Genomic DNA, 16,410 nt, shown 5'->3' with positions numbered 1-16,410 from the left:
GCGGACCCCCGGTTGAGAACCGCTGCACTAATGTAATATTCACGGTTGGCACGAAAAAGTCATATTTTTCAATATTTTTTAAAAATATTGTTGTGCTTGGCATAATTTGGCGACATAGGGAGTTATATAGACAGTTAGAAACCATGCGAGACGACAAGTGCATCGTGTCATCGTAAAAGCTGTCGAATTATAATTTAGCAGCTAGTGGACGTTTGATGTGTGATAGCGATTCAGGTTTTTGGAGTGGTTTCAGGATGAAATTTCAAGTTCTCAAATCCGAAATCTGAAATTTTCGAGTTTAATATTGTCGAATGCTTGAAAAATCAAAACGCCGACGTGGGCCGCAAAAACAGTTCTGGCGGGCCGCGTGTTTGAGGCCACTGTTCTAGACAATCAGTCGAGTTTGTGACACTGCTTTATTACCAAAAGAAGAGATATGGCGCTACATAAGCCTTGGTAGATGCTGTTCACAAATCCCGGGATTTCATCGGGACCAATCCGGGGATCGGGATTGCTTCAAATCCCGGGATCGGGATTTCCCGGGTCCCAACGCTACCACGCGCTCCATTGTAATGCTGCACCAGAAGTGACTTTAGGACACTTATATAAAGCGTTCAATTCATAAATATCTTCAGTAGAGAAATCGCTACCCCCTAGCACTTCGCCAGTGAAAGACTTTATAACATCTTCATAGCGGTTTATTGAAAAACTAGACCCGTCGTAATGCATACGTGAACCGACATCATACTTCGAGTTGAAATCTTGAACCTCATACCTTAATTTCTTTCTAAAATTGTGTTGTTCATTCTTCCTAATCTTTGCCCTATAAATTTCTACGTAGGCATCTCCGTCTGGGCGCGAATGTTCATGGTAGAATCCAAGTGCGTGCAGAATTTCGTGCCCTATCGTAGGTAGACTGCATAATGGATGCAGTTTGATAACCGCCATTCCGTTTTCGACCCATTGTCGGCCTACGGGGGATGCACACAGAGATTCCTTTTGAAATTTCAAATGCGTACCTATATGTCCGCTCGTGATCTTTTCGAATTTTATGCAACTAAAAGCTTCAATAGAGGCTAATGCATAATCAAGTACTCCATGTCCTCATCTTCCACGATATTACTTGCCAAATCAAATTTAACAACATATTTCCCTCCAACGATTTGCTGGTCATAGACTTCGTATGCGTTGACAGTGGATCCTACATACGTAGCAAAGTCTTCATCTGTAGATATGTAACCATACTCCTCCATCATGTTTGGTACTTCAAACTCTTTAAACTGAATGTCGCCTTGGAAAATGCCCTCCCCGGCACAAGCACATCCTGCCGGACAGCCTGTTTCGTCGGCGGCGAATCCAAATGGACATTGTTCCGAACAGAGAGTAACATCAAAACTACACCGAGACAAAGCGCACATATATACATCTTGGACTGAAGGGGATGGTATGTCACATCTAAAATCGGAATCTGTATCGATGCTTACAGTTCTTGCCGAGTTGGACGTCGAAAAGATGGCGATCGCAGCAGCACTGCCGCATAGCAATATGCTTACAACTAAAATCTTCGCATTCGTGCTCAGAATCGCCGGCAGATGACCATGTTTGTTTTTCAACGTTGCACGAGTTGAGTGCTTGTTCGCAGTTTTCGTCATAGCCTTTTAGTTTGAGCATGCGCTACATACATAAGTACTAGAGAGGTGAAAAAAAACATACCGTTAAAAAGTAACAGTCAAGCTTTTGTAGTAGCAGTAGCAGTTACCGGCTAATCCAAATCACAGTTAACAGAATAGCACTTACGCATACAGCCTTGACATTCAGTACATTTATCTCTAGTGTGTTTCATTATTCGAGAAACCAGAGCCACTACAGACTACAGTGCAGTCTCAACTAGACCACATCACATTCGTGACAATAGCGGTTTAACTTATCCTCAACCCCGACCCGATTTGAGTGAATGACATATTCGGATGCAAAATTAGATCTACATTTGTCATGAAGGGCATTGGGGGCAGAGGGCACTTCTGTAACTATACTCCGTGAAAGGATTTTTTTCAGGCTTATAGTAAGATGAACGGAAAAGTTTTAAGGCTCTGCCTGTATGATCATAACTTCAATCATAATTAATTGTTATTTAGTTTAAAGCTGTGGTTTGATATCGGCGAGTTTAGAAGTAATCAATTTTAAACTTTAGAAAACATTTGGGTTTTTTCGAATAAATTAGCGGTCAATTGTTACGCAGGCTATATATACATCCAGTATAACTACTAAAAAGTAACAGTTTGAAATCAAAGTAAAAATTCCGAAAGTAGCAGTTCGTAACTGCTACTGCAAAATATCGCTTAAGCCCATGTCTAATAGGCAGGTCTACGGTACCGTATACCGGTACATCTCTGTTCTTCACGAACCTGAATCACCACTAAAGGGGATCGCAGCCTCGGAAATCCAGCCTCGGAAAATAATAAAGTATTGCACGCGCGCACACTCACGCGCTTCAATACCGTGTGGTAGATGCCAGATCAGCGCGCGTCTGTGCTAATCATACTCATCTTCGCAAAACGAATTTCTGGCTTAATCATCGAGTGCCCACCTTGAAACTTGGCACAGTGTTTGATGATATCATTAAGGTGTACCATACGAAATTTCGTCACCCATCTCCTGATGGAACACCTTTAAAATTAACGCAGTGCAATACCAACTTTTGCGCAAAATCGATTTCGCGCTTCAATACCGTGTGGTAGATGCCAGATCAGCGCGCGTCTGTGCTAATCATACTCATTTTCGCTAAACGAATTTCTGGCTTAATCATCGAGTGCCCACCTTGAAACTTGGCACAGTGTTTGATGATATCATTAAGGTGTACCATACAAAATTTCGTCACCCATCTCCTGATGGAACACCTTTAAAATTAACGCAGTGCAATACCAACTTTTGCGCAAAATCGGTTTCGCGCTTCAATACCGTATGCTAGATGCCAGATCAGCGCGCGTATGTGCTAATCATACTCATCTTCGCAAAACGAATTTCTGGCTTAATCATCAAGTGCCCACCTTGAAACTTGGCACAGTGTTTGATGATACCATTAGAGTGTACCATACAAAATTTCGTCACCCATCTCCTGATGGAACACCTTTAAAATTAACGCAGTGCAATACCAACTTTTGCGCAAAATCGGTTTCGCGCTTCAATACCGTATGCTAGATGCCAGATCAGCGCGCGTCTGTGCTAATCATACTCATTTTCGCTAAACGAATTTCTGGCTTAATCTAGGCTTACCATATTTTGGAAATCAAAAAAGAGGACACTTTTTGAGAAATTTGCAACTTGCAAAACCGGAGTGAAATTCTCAAAAACTGGTTAACTTTCCCCACTTTGTGATCGGTTGACTAAAAAAAAAAAAGGTCATCTTTTCCGCTCAGAGCTCAAAATAACGTTTTTTACTCCACATTGCCAGGTGGATGACTAAAACAAAAAAAAGGTCATCTTTTCGCCCAGAGCTAAAAACACCGTTTTTCACTCCGAAATACCCGTCGGAGTTTCACTTCTGTGCTGATATGCGGCATATCACTCGCAATTTGCTCAAAATCTGCTCTAAATCTCAAAAAAGAGGACAAAATCTCAAAAAAGAGGACAAAAGGGCGTCCTCCGAGGACACTTTCAAAAAAGTCAAAAAAGAGGACAAATCCTCTTAAAAGAGGACGTATGGTAAGCCTAGCTTAATCATCGAGTGTCCACTTTGAAACTTGGACAGTCTTTGATGATATCATTAAGGTGTACCATACAAAATTTCGTCACCCATCTCCTGATGAACACCTTTAAAATTAACGCAGTGCAATACCAACTTTTGCGCAAAATCGGTTTCGCGCTTCAATACCGTATGCTAGATGCCAGATCAGCGCGCGTCTGTGCTAATCATAATCAACTTCGCTAACCAAATTTCTAAACTAATGATCGAATGCCCAACTTGAAACTTGGCACAGTCTTTGATGATATTATTAAGGTGTACCATACCAAAGTTTGTCACCCATTTCATGATGGAACACCTTTAAATTAAAAATTTGGATTTGAATAAAATAGTATTTACGGTGAGAAGAACTATAATAAATAAACAAAGAATCGGTCACCGTAAATACTATTTTATTCAAATCCAAATTTTTCGACGGCAATAACTCTGCTTCCATTGGTTGGAATTGAACCAAATTTGGTGAGCATCGTTTCTATAGACACCGTAACACTTTCATGGGGTAAATAGAAAATTTTCAAATTTTTCATTATTTATTTTTATATCATAAATAGAAACTTTCTTCTCCTGTAGCAAAGCGGTTACTGGCTGGAATTGAATCAAATCTTGTGTGTAGGCTTCAATTAGGTAACCTAACAATTTTATCAAGTAGCCAGTACGATTTGAGAAAAAAAGTCATTTTTGAAGAGCCCTATTGCGCATTCCCTCTTCCAGGCTTGTTTCACAAGCATCTACTTGTTGACTATCTGAGTTTTTCTTTCCAATATTGGAATCGATGACGTGAGTCGCGAGATTCTCAAATTCCTGGCAAGCGTCTAGGGTAGTATTATTCTCGGAATCCATGAGTCCGTATGTAGAATTCCAAAAGTGTCTACATTTTCTCGTGGTATTTCTTATTTTCTCTTTCGATTTGGAAATAATCGACGCGAAAAGCTTACTTACAAGAAAGATCCATATTTCCTTCGGGGGATCTATTGAGAAGTTGATTTCCCTTGATTTGAAAAAATCTTCAACAGCGAGTTTAAATTTATTTCGATCAATTGGCACGGCACTGCCAAATCTGCCCCCGGACAGCATTTTTCCTTTACACAATATGGGGTCGACTCCTCAGATGTTGGTTAATGCCCGATCATTGATTAACACCTCCATTGGGTGATCATTTCTGTTACACCATAATAAAGGAGTTCAGTAGCATTGTTACAGGAGGCCAACGGGAGCTTTGTGACGGGTGATATATGGTTGGTGTGTGACGGGTTTAGTTGTATATGGTAGGTATGTGACGGGTGGTATTTTGCAGTCACCTAGCAGTTGCTGCCAACCTGAAACTTGAATGGCGGATTTGAGATTGTGTAATACCTTGCGTTCTCTCCTCAACATAAATACTTTATAACTAAAATGAGATGAGCACCGGCAGCATTTGATAGAGAGGTCACTATCGGTCATCTGAAAACGACCACTTGCAACGAAACTGAAATCTGCCTACAAATAGATTTTACGCAAAAGTTGGTATTGGACTGCTTCAATGTTTAAGGTGTTCCATCACGAAATAGGTGACAACATTTGGTATGGTACACTTTAATAATATCAACTAACACTGTAACAAGTTTCAAGGTGGGCACTAAATGATTGGCATGTTAAATCCGTCATTAAGTTGAGCCCATATCGTTGCGTGCTAGGCTAGCGCAAACATATTTCACGCAAAATTCAATTTTGAGTGGGGTTGGTTTTGAAGGTATTCCATCACAAAATAGGTGACAAAATTTCGTGTGGTACACCTTAATGATGTCAGCTAATACTGTACAGCTAATACTGTAACAAGTATCAAGGTGGGCACTCAATGATTGGCATGGTAATTCGGTCATTTAAGTTGAGTATGTATATTGTCTAGTTGCGTGCTTAGGTTACCGCAAAACAGATTATACGCAAAAGTCGGTATTGTACCGGGTTAATTTTAAAGGTGTTCCATCAGGAGATGGGTGACGAAATTTTGTATGGTACACCTTAATGATATCATCAAACACTGTGCCAAGTTTCAAGGTGGGCACTCGATGATTAAGCTAGAAATTCATTTAGCGAAGATGAGTATGATTAGTACAGACGCGCGCTGATCTGGCATCTACCACACGGTATTGAAGCGCGTGAGTGTGCGCGCGTGCAATGCTTTATTATTTTCCGAGGCTGGATTTCCGAGGCTGCTCTCCTTTGGTTGAATCACCGACGTCTACAAATGTCGAGTAATCTGGCATCTATATTGGAAATTCATTTTTTTTTCTACCCTCTTCATCAGAATCGAACGGGAACACAGCCTCCAAAACTCACTTAGGTCATGGCAGTATAGAGATTGTAGGATGTAATGAACTCCGCCAAAGAATGTAGGACAAGAAGTGTGGGGAATTGTTTCGTCACACCCATGTTGCACAGCGGCTGCCATTTGGTCCGAAAAGACCAAAAACAAGTTGGTGCGGCAATAGTTTACGGCGCTATTAATTAACAGTAACAGTATCGAATGGAATCAATGTTTACTAAACAAACATGGAATGGCAACGACCGATTTGCAGCTTCGTTCCGCTTCGCTGAGGCTGTGGTCGGAAATGTTTTGCGTAAGCGACTATAGATAACTAACCTCCGTAGGTTAGTTAGCTATAAAGCGACTGTACGATTAGTGGAAATCCAAAAGTTATCTTCCAGGGTCCTTCAAATCACTAGGTGTCGCCAGACTTTTGGTTGTAAACCGCCGTTACCACATAAACCTGTGGGGTACTTCATCGACTGCGTAATGTTATTTTTATGGAAATGTAGCGACCCTGATACGGCGTCACGTACCTAACAGGGAAGCCGGTGTGTTCCTGGGCTCCGGACCTCGTCTCTCTGCGATCGCCGCCTGCTGCGCGCTCGCTACACGAAACGCCTAACACAGTACACCAGTCCATACGGTTATAATAAGAGTATATTCCACGACACAGTACTCAAAACAGCGTTTCACACTAGACTCATATTACACAATATACACAGCGATACATACAAACTGATAACGTACACAGACGACCTAACAATACCAGATACAGCATACAGGCCTACACAGCACACAAGTTCACACAAACCGTATTCCGACAGCTAACCCTGAACCTACACCAGCAGCGGCGTTTCAATCTACAGGCGAGGGACTAACTACGGGACAATATCACTCCCCAGATGCTAGCACAGCATCGTCCGTGATCTTTCCATGCCCCAGTCAATCTATCTGAACAGAGATTCCGACAGGATATACATCCACCTCAAGCCTACAAATACAATGCCAACTACCTGCTACTTGACACCCTAACTGTCTAATACTACAACTACTTCATGCTGCTGTTCCAGACTACTCATACTTCACGCTACCAAACACAGAGACATTCTCACTCACATCCAGCTTCAGCCACGCTCTCAGCCAACTCTCCCATCAACCAAGTCAACACGCGGTCTCCAGCCATATCACGTGCAACGTAATTTCTAAACGGCAAATACAGAACATTCTAGAGACCCCGGGATGCCACAGAAATAATGGCTACAACATATTCTACGTGGACTCTGAGCTCGCTAAAATTGAATTAAAACTTCGGAAAGCTTCTACGAAAGGAAAGAAGAAGGCCGATTTGATAACTAGGTGAGAGAGTGAAATCGTGAATGAACGAAAACTAAATGTAGCTATAACCTGCTCAGCACCGGAAGTCACGCCTTGTATGATGACTCGTATGTATGGAAAATTACAATTGCCACACCAGATTGCAAAATAGTAACAGCCCCTCGACCTGAGGTTTAGTCGAGTAGATTCTTATACTTTTCATTCAGTGTGCATGCGCTGCGCATGCCTCTTCAGTCTTTACATGGCCCAGGCGGTGTCTGATTTCAAGGACTACCGTTTATATTTATTTATGTTTATATGTTATATGTTTATATTTATATTTATGTTTATTTATGTTTATATAGCTCAGTGGTTCGGCTATTGTACTAACAATAAAATAAGAAAATGTAACAATAAGATTATAACTTAATCAATTTCACGATAAAATGTATTTAAAAAAGTTCAATCAAGTCGCTCTAGTAATTTGATTTTTAACGGCACATTGTTATCAATATTTCGATCACGTTTCTCGATGCCTTCGCGTGGGCCGTAGTTTGCCCATCCCTGCTTTGGAGCGAAACTTAAAAATTGTCCATTGATCCAATCGTATGCCGGGTGCCACCGCTTTGGTTGCCTATCACCTGGTCGTAACACACCAGGATCGTGTACGAAACGCTTTCGGACGGGCTTTGAAAAACTAGGGCCAATCGATTTGCAACCTCTACCACGAAGTCATAACGCATGCTACTAAGGATGACCTGATGATTGATTCGTGGCATAGGGACGATTCTTAGTTCACGTACATTTTGTGAAATAATCCTCTGAATAAAAAAAATGAATAAAACATTTGTTACCACATTTCAAGTCACAGCTCACCGACAAACCTCTCGCGGCACTATGTTAAAATCACTGTTGTCGGGAAATTCATGTGACCATCATAAAGTTACTTTTTCAAGTTAGAAAACGCCATCATGACGTCATGTTCAAAAAAGTCGCTCGCATCCCTTGCCCCACCACCCGATATTGTAACGAGCCGCCACTGATATGAACTCTTATTTTAACGATTCAGATGATTTCCATCACACCAGTTCGCAGACGAATGAATAACAACCTATATGCGGGAGATCGCGTACCGCTGTTCAGTCGATTCTCGTTAATTTGAGGCACTGATAATACGAATTGCTGAACTGCAAATGAGCTAAGAAATATTAGAGCTACGATCAGCATTTCATACTGATGTTTAATAAACGAGGTTTTTACAAGTGAGTCTATATTCCCTACCAGAAACTCCTAAATTTCCCACAAGTTGGGAATTCCCCACCGGTTGGAACCCACTGGATTAGTATAGGATGTAATTTTACATTACTACAATTATTCTGCGACATCGGATCAAATGTCCATTTTACCCGCTAATCTGTGGGTCACACTTATTAGCTTCATTAGCCAACATCAGGGTGTCGGATTTCATGAAGTTACAATGCATGATGCAGGCCGGCATATCGTAACATCACTCCAAGACAAGCTACATTGCGACAGCGCGTTGAAGAGGTTTTTATTAGGACGGTCCTTGTCTGACCCTGAAAGTATTTCAAAACGCAGTGGTTGTAGTAACGTGACTGACGGTCTGTGTAATATACGAGACGTGTAGTTCTCAAGCAGCCATGTATTCAGTGACGACCAAGCACCGAAGCACATGCGATGTCGTCACACCCTAGTGGCGCCATAGAGCTACCACTACATCTCCCTTCTCGGGACAAGTACAAAAGCTTATAAGCAGCACAAACATAGCCTATACAACGCAAGCACAGAATGAAGACAATGAACAATCCGAATTGAGGCAGTTAGCGGTACAAAGCAATTGGCAGGCAAGAGGTGAATGAAGAACACAACATATTTACCCACACTACTCCTATAATTACATCAGTACTCCTCGATGTATCTGCGAGGTGCGGTTCTGTTCCGATCCGACCGTCGGACTATCGCCGCCTCATGATGGTCATCACGATCGACACTAGTAGCGCTCGAACTGCTATCTCCTCCCTGATTGGGAAATTTGAAGAATTCAGCTGCTTCACTGGCGGTAATGTCGACACCTTCTTGCGGGGCATTCTCCGTTTGGTATCTTCGCACCATTCGGCGATTTCTTCTGAAGGTGCCACGCCCAGTTTTGATAACCAAGGATCTGGGTTGAGTGTCAGTGTCAAGTTTTTCTACAACACCCTGCGATTTGCAGTCCGGAATCCAGACGCGATCTCCCACCTTGAACTCATCTCCAGGTACTACTCTGTGTCTTTTGTTGTAATCACGAGTAACTCTGCGTCGGTAATCTGCTTCGGCTTTCTTCACGGCGGTTTAGTCGACAGACTTGGGCAGAAGATCGTCTGGATGACACGGTACTCTTGTTCTTAGTTTGCGGCCCATGCTCAATTCTGCCGGCGAGTAGCCGATAGCCAATGGCGTGTTGCGGTATGTGAGTAGCGCCAGATATTCATCGTCACATTTTCGCAGAAGGTTTTTGATGGTCTGAACGGCACGCTCAGCCTCCGAGTTCCCCTGTGGATATCTAGGTGAGAACATGATGTGTTCAATTTTCCAGCTTTCGCAAAATGACGCAAAGTCACGGGAAGAGAACATAGGTGCTCAATCTGTGTCCAAAGTCTCGCAGATGCCGTGCCTACTGAAAATCTTCTTGAATTTCAGAATCGTCTCTGCTGCGTTCACTGATTTGGAGACAATGCAAATCTCAATGTCCCTGGAGTAGTAGTCAACGGCTAGCAGGTACATGGAATTCTGGTATTGAAAGAAGTCGGCACCAACACGGGACCAGGGTCTCTCTGGGAAGGATGCTGACAGCATCGGTTCCACCCTTTCTCGCTGATGCTCCGTGCACTTTTCGCAATTTCTGACGGTTTCTTCAATGTCCTTAGAAATTCCAGGCCACCAGCATGACTGTGATGCATTGAGTCGGGATTTTGTCACCCCTTGCTGAGCATCATGAAGGTATCTTAAAACGTCTTGTCTCAGCGTACAGGGGATCACCAAGCGATTCCCTTTAAGCAGGAGTCCGTCATAAGTGGATAAACAGGCTCTATCATTCCAGTATGGCCTAAGTGGGCAATGCACTGTCTCTTTGCATTTCAGCCACCCTGAGGATACATATTGCATCACTGTGCGCAATACGTCATCTTTCTGGAGCTCTGAGCGAATTTCATCCAACCATTTGCAAGACGCAGGAAGGCTGGATGTGACGGCATTGACATAGGCTTCTGTCTCGTTATGAAGGCCGTCAACGTCCTCGAAAGTTGGCAACGGACAACGAGACAATGCGTCCGCAGTATATAGCAGTTTCTCCGGAACATGAGATATGGTGAAGTTGAACTTCATCAGCCGCATTCGAAACCGTTGCACTCTGAGCAGAAGCTCATCAAGAGTCTTAGTTGACAAAAGTGGAATTAATGGTTGGTGATCAGTCTCCACGCGAAGTTGACGCAAGCCGATCAGGAGTTCCTTCCATCTCTCCATAGACCACGTTATAGCAAGGGCCACCTTCTCGATTTCAGCGTATCGTCTCTCTGTCTCAGTCAGCGATCTGCTAGCATACGCGACAGGGCGGAGAGAGTTGTCTACCTGGCGTTGCATCAGCACAGCTCCAAGTCCATAACTGCTGGAGTCGGCGGAGATAACAGTTTCCTTATCCGGGCTATACATAGCAAGAGTCACATCCGAGGACAGCTCTGCCTTAACCTGGTCGAAGGCCAGCTGTTGTACAGGACCCCAGAGCCACGAAGTGTTTTTCTTCAGTAGATCCCTCAGCGGCTTTGTAAGCTCAGCCAGGTTGGGTGAGAATTTCATGAGCTGATTAGTCATTCCCAGAAACCTTTTCAGTTCCGGAACATCTGAGGGAGCGGAGAATATGGCAATTGCCTCAACCTTTTTAGGATCCTTGCCGATGCCATCCTTACCAACAACATGTCCAAGGTATTCCAGTTTAGTCGGTGAAAAGACACATTTGTGTTTATTCAATGTAATTCCCTCATCTCGGAGTCTCTCCAGTACAAGTCCGAGGGTGGTATTGTAATCCTGTGGTGAGCTAGCAATTATGATGTCATCCATGTGACATATCACATTGGGGATGCCAGCAAGCACCCGATTCATTTTCCGTTGGTAGACTTCGGGTGCGCTGGCGATACCGTATGGAAGCCTCTTGAATCTGAACCTCCCATCAGGGGTGATGAATGTGGTTAACTTACGAGTCAGCCCGTTTCCAACACAGATAATGCCAAATATCTCGGGGTTTTACTGGACTCGAACATGTCCTGGAAGAGTCATATTCAGTCCCTAGAAACTAAATTATCACCGAAGTGCGGCCAGTTCTACAGCCTTGGGCGCTTCATGCCAGCTGATACTCTTTAAATCCTTAATCCAATCGAAGTTACATTATGGCATCCTCTGTTGGGGGGCTGCCAGTAAAACTGCAGTCAAGCCACTGCAGAAACTACAGCATATAGTACTCCGAATCATATCGCCAAGTTTGTGTATCAGTTTCACTGCGGTCGTTGCCCCGAATACTTCAATGACTTCTTTACCTCTGAATCAAAAGCGCACAAGTAGGCTACAACACACGCGCGTCCACGTCGTCCAAATATCATATGATCGACCGAAAAGATCATCGCTCTATCAAATATGCCGGACCTGATGTGTGGAACAGTATCCAGCCGGCCATCCGGCGGTCGACGAGCATGTCCACATTCAAGTCGAAATACAAGCAATTACTACTAAATAGATACAGTCCATCCTCAAGATTACCGGACCACGACTAGGGCTGGGCACAATGATTCGAGTACTCGAATCTGAATCGAGTAGTAATTTTAATGATTCGAGTCGAGTAGCAAAAGTCGATTTTTTCGAGTACTGAAATTATACGCTTATCGCCACTGAAAGTTAATTTATCATCTAGAATTATAGTTTCGATACTATCATCCACTGTTGAAGCCTTGAAACCTTAATTGGCGGTATCGTAGCATACTAAACATATCGTACAAAGCTACGAAGGTTACTGGACGTAGCACATTTCCGAAGTCATGATTATCCCACAACATTGTCACCAAGTGGAATGAAATCGGTATGGTCGAAAAATACCAAAGTATCATTTATGAGATGGATAACAGGCATTATATTCTTTGTGGTGGCATAAACGGTACATATTTGAGCTTTGACGTATTACATTCTGTTATGACGTCATAATGAGTGATACTCGATTACTCGACTCGACTCGAAGCATATTACGTGATTCAGAATCGAATCACTCAGGTACTCGATTTTGCCCAGCCCTAACCACGACTGACCTATCGATCTCGCTTCCCATGACATGCCGCCCTATTTCTTGTCGCTTCCTTTTTCTATACTGTCATCTTTACTTTCATTCAGTGTGCATGCCTCCTCTTTACATCGCCTAGGCCAAGGTGGGTGTCCGATTCCATAGACAACTCCTAGTCGCTTCGACATCTTCCTTTCTTTTCATTGTATCGCATTTTTGTGGTGTATTGTACTGATAAAATTGCTAATAAACCAATGATGATGATGATGATGATGATTACGACACTCAGGTTCAAGTTCTATTTGATAAAATCCACTATTGGCATCCAGTTTGGTGTAAACAGTTCCTTCGGCAATCTTCCACAGGGTGCTTTCAACTGTCGGCATAGGGTAGAGTTCCCTATCGACAGAATCATTTAGTTTCGTTAGATCCACACACAGGCGTATTTCCGAGTTTTTCTTTGGTACCACAACGATCGGTGCGCACCAGTCTGTTGGCTCGTTGACAGGCTCAATTATGTCCGCCTTTTGCAATTTATTTAGCTCAGCAGTCAAACTACCAAGCAAAGGAATGGGAACTCTGCGAGGTACTTTCAGGCTAAATGGTTTAGCATTCGCCTTCAGTTTGATAGAGTACTCTCCTTTCATTTTTCCCACTCCCTGAAAGAGTTCAGGGTAAGCTTTCATGACCTCTTCCTTAGACCGAAGCGAGGGAGTTACTGCACAGTCTACTGCACGGATGCTAACTGTACCCGGCACATCTTGCCGGAGTCCGATTTTGAATGCCCCTGGGATACCCAAGAGTAGTTTAGGCGTATCCCGGACGACGTAGACCTTTTCCACAACGGAGTTATCCCCAAACCCCAGCGTCATAGCGACATAGCCAAGGGTGGAAAGTTCCTTATTCCCTGCAGTCATCAAACGTTTGTCGGAGGGTCTGATGGATCCATATTGACGCTTCGCTTGTATATGTGCAAGGGCATGACCGATACTTGTGCGCCAGTATCAACGCACCATCTAAGCAGGTCAAGGGCAACCTTGAGCTTGACAAACCAGCCAATATCTTCCGCTGGTTCCACCGTGCTAATGGTCAGCCCCTGGTGTGGGATTACAGGCTCCATGTTAACTGTATCGGTATTGGGAGCACTATCCAAATCTACAGCAGCAATCACGGATCCCACAAAGACAGTTGCGAAGGGACTTGAGCGACCGTCCACATCATCTCCACCAACAGTATCGGATTCCACGGAGCGTATATTTGTCCGAGCAGAAGCACGGCAGACAGTTTCGAAATGTCCTGTTTTCTCGCACACCGAGCAATTGTAGTCGGCAGCAGGACAGAAAAATCTACCAAACTGGTGCTTCTTACCACAGTATTTGCATTTTATTAGCGACGTCTTAGCATCCTTTCCATCCTTCTGTCGAGCAGTAGATATCCTGTTTTCAGTGGAGGTTTCTTTGGGACTGCATCAATCGTAGCAGATTTATAGGACATGACACCCTGTTTGACGTATTCACGTTTATCGATGATCGATTCAACTTTGCTCAGTGTCAAGGTTTTCAGATCCTCGGCAAAGAGTTCTGACAAGGTACCGGTGTCCGTACAACACAGAAGGAGTTTATCCATAATAACTTCCTCAAGACACCTCTGCGGATGATAGCTGCACTTGGCTGCAGCTTCGCGAACACGGAGTGACCATTGCAAAAAGGACTCGTCCTCCTCCCGTTTCAAGAATAGCCAAAACTTCCTTCGCATTCTCAAGCGATCATCACGAAGCTCAAAGCACGCATCAAATTTTTCAATGACTAGTTTGTAGTCATTTTTATCTTCAGCAGGAATGTCTTGATCATTTTCTCGTCGAGCAGGGAGCCACGTGAGATTCTTACAAATTGACGTTCCCTCCGGACCAATAAGACTCAGGAGGTGTCCTACCTTGACGCAGTCATCCTTTTGTGATAATTCTGCGGCACAGAGATACGTTTCAAAGTCTTCCTTCCAATCAACCCACGCTTGAGGCGGGTTGTTTCCAGCCAGGGATAATGGCTTCGGGTGCAGTCCTTGCAAAGCAGTATATCCACTAGCCATAATTCTGAGTAGCTAAGTAACTGCTATCAGCTGCTTTTATAACGCTGCCACCATGTAGTCACGTGACTGACGGTCTGTCTAATATACGAGACGTGTAGTTCGCAACAGTGTTGCCAACCTCGCGGTTTTCCCGCGAATTTGGGCTTGTCGTTTGCGCGATTCGCGGTTTATTTTCAGGGGTCGCGGGTTGCTTGTTTTTGGGCTTGTTTGATTTTTTAATTTGCTTGTTTTGGGCTTGTTTTATTTAAATAATTATTAAAATTATTATGATATTTTTAAATGTTTTTCCACTTTCCAGTCGTAGTGTGTGTGTGACAGCTCTACCCTTGAGCCATGGCCATGGCCTGTTAACAAGTTGTATTTGCAGTTTTTGACACCAATCTGGCAACAATTCAACAAAATCAACAAGCTTTTTCAGTCCGAATCTGGAGATCATCTAAAAATACCGGATGATCTGTTACTATTCTTTCGCTCGTTGGTGTCAAGGTTTGTGATACCCTCGTACATACCACCATCTGATGAGGGCATTGTTTCCTTGAATCTAAATGATACATCACTTTTCCTACCATTGGCAGCAGTTGATTTTGGTGCATTGTTCACCTCCTCTATTCAAGACTTAATGCTGAATGACACAGTAATTCAGGAGGTAAAAAATCGTTGCTTGGGATTTTTGGTTGAGGGTGCGAAACAAATACTTATCAGGATGCCTGAAAATATACGACTTTGGAGATCACTGTCATCTTTCAGCCCTGTTGCTGTGTTGTCCCAAGTAAAGCAACCCGTTTCTAGCTTGGCACTTGTTAAGCTGTACAAGGGTGATCTAGGGCTGCTAGACACCCAATACAGAATGATGAATTTGATACAGTGGAATATTGATGGTGATACTACAGCAGAACAGCTATGGCAAAAAGCTTATCAGTACAAAGATGCAAGTGGTGAGCGTGCTTTTGAAGAGCTGTCATTATTTGCTTTGGCAATCTTATCATTGCCTTTGAGCAATGCAGATGTTGAGCGAGCTTTCTCCCAAGTCAACTTCATGAAATCAAAGCTCCGAAATCGCATGACCAACAAAACACTTGCTGGAATATTGCATGTACGATATGGCATGAGACGACAAAATGTTTGCTGTACCTACTTCAAACCTACGAAATGCATGCTGGGCGGTTTAATGAAAGCATGTATCAGGACACTGTGGATGATGGACAGGAAAATGACATCGTTTCACATGTTAGGCCTGTATCTGAGTGAATTGTATTGTAAATACAATGTTTTGCATTATGAAAATTGTTGCTTGTTTTTGGGCTTGTCTCGGCCAAAAATTCGCTTGTTTTGGGCTTGTTTTTCAGATTTTTTTTTTTTTTTTTGCTTGTTGTTGTAAAATAACCTGGCAACACTGGTTCGCAAGCAGCCATGTATTCAGTGACGACCAAGCACCGAAGCACATGCGATGTCGTCACACCCTAGTGGCGTCATAGAGCTACCACTACAGTGGTGTTGGTGGGTGTGGTACTGGTACAGTCATGGGCTCGCAATTATCCCTCTTTCAAAGCGCTTTTGATGATGATAGGTTAGTAAACCTATCGATTTCGCAGCTGGTGATGGTCGCCTAAATATATACAGAAATACACAGCAATGTCGCAATGTATAGCATCTGCAGAATGCCAA

At 43.3% G+C, this 16,410-nt stretch overlaps 1 pseudogene; it reads right to left on the bottom strand.

The window, feature by feature from the left end:
* Nucleotides 1–311: 311 nt before the first annotated feature.
* On the bottom strand, nt 312–1,828 carry LOC145433221 (protein SpAN-like; annotated as a pseudogene).
* Nucleotides 1,829–16,410: the final 14,582 nt, after the last annotated feature.

The sequence above is a fragment of the Botryllus schlosseri genome, chromosome 2 (genome assembly GCF_051294905.1).
Source record: "Botryllus schlosseri isolate E-star chromosome 2, Bs_hap1, whole genome shotgun sequence".
NCBI classification, from domain to species: domain Eukaryota; kingdom Metazoa; phylum Chordata; class Ascidiacea; order Stolidobranchia; family Styelidae; genus Botryllus; species Botryllus schlosseri.
The sequence above is the reverse complement of the archived record's forward strand: the minus strand, read 5'-3'. Positions and strand labels throughout refer to the sequence as shown.